The sequence below is a fragment of the Typopeltis vanoorti genome, chromosome 9, assembly GCF_054136105.1.
Source record: "Typopeltis vanoorti isolate ZY-2024b chromosome 9, IOZ_Tvanoo_1.0, whole genome shotgun sequence".
In the NCBI taxonomy this organism is placed as follows: Eukaryota; Metazoa; Arthropoda; class Arachnida; order Uropygi; family Thelyphonidae; genus Typopeltis; species Typopeltis vanoorti.
The window spans coordinates 96,310,732-96,312,144 of NC_143557.1; the positions used below are offsets into that span (position 1 = coordinate 96,310,732).

The window sequence follows — 1,413 nt, forward strand, 5'->3', positions numbered from 1 at the left end:
ACATTCATTAGCGAATGTGGTTTTCAGATTCTTTACAGGTTTTTTTTTTTTTTTTTTTTACTTTCTTTCTTTTCCGTATTGAAATATCTAAGTTAAGCTGATGCATAGTTGGCATGTGGATTACCTGAGATAGCAAGATGCGCAAATGCAGAGATAAATGTCAGTGTGTTGTCATTTGGGAAAAATAGCATTGTGGGTTCTCATCACCTTCTAGTATTTCAGTAGGGTTGGATATTTTTATGTGTAGATCTATTTACCTTAGCTTTTTCCTCCTCTCCACCCGACAAATATTCATTACGCCATGGTAAATGCAAAATCAAGAATTTATACGAATGATTCATATGCGACAATACTTTATATGTAGTAAAAGCGAGTACGTTTTTTACGCAGCAGTTACCTTACCAAGGGTAAAGACTGTTTGGAAAGGGCCTTTTCGACTTCTCCTTTATTGGAAACATATGACCCACATCCTAATAATAAATATTCTTATTCTTATTATTGTCATCGGACCTACATGGAGTCAAAAGACTCCTTACAGGAGATCCTGTCAGACGCAATGCTAATCAAACTCACCACACTCACACCCTCCTTATACAGCTTGCAAGAGCGGTTGGCTTCGTTCTCTTCCCCCCCCCCCCTCTCTCCCCCATCTCTTCTGCATTCTCCGTAAAGCTTTTTCTACACATTAATCTGGTAAAACTCTCTTATCGACTTATATGGCTCAATCATATTCCCCCCCCCATCACCACCACCACCAGTTGACTAGGCAAACTGCATTTCCTCAATTTGCTTTCATACTCCACATTACAGAGAACAGAAACTACTTTAGTTAAGCGTTTTTGGATCCTTTCCGATATAACTTCCTCTTTTTTAAATCCAGATTAATAAATCTGCGCGCAAGCTTCTAGGTAAATAAGGAAGAAAAAAAAAAATTACGCCCAACGTGGGGCTCGAACCCACGACCCCGAGATTAAGAGTCTCGTGCTCTACCGACTGAGCTAGCCGGGCTTCGCGTATATCGGTGTTTAGATAAGCCTACTTATTTGTATATATCGAGTAGATTCAAACTAATACACGAATTTAGATAAACTAACATCAGTCTTACGTAGAATGGAAATTATTCTGGGGGAGGGGGGTGAGCTCAAAGCGAAAAAAAATCATGTTAAAGTTAGTGTCCGTCTACAAACAATTTGAGACCTTTCTCTTCGGCTGTAAGATACACGCACACCCACGTACATATCATGAGTTTTTTCTATGAAATAAACGTAGAATAATTATATATATACCATAATTTATTTGGGAAACGTTTCAGAATATTCTATATATCCATAACTTTATTATTATTATTATTAGAGACTTACAGGATCAGAGACTCATGGAGGGAGGTACATATCACGCACACCAGCTGTTAAT

General features: G+C 38.1%; 1 non-coding gene across 1 annotated transcript; it reads right to left on the reverse strand.

Moving 5' to 3' along the window:
- Positions 1-935: 935 nt before the first annotated feature.
- TRNAK-CUU (transfer RNA lysine (anticodon CUU)) lies at positions 936-1,008 on the reverse strand. The gene has a single exon. It is a non-coding gene; the product is annotated as a tRNA-Lys (tRNA).
- Between the last annotated feature and the right edge of the window lie 405 nt (positions 1,009-1,413).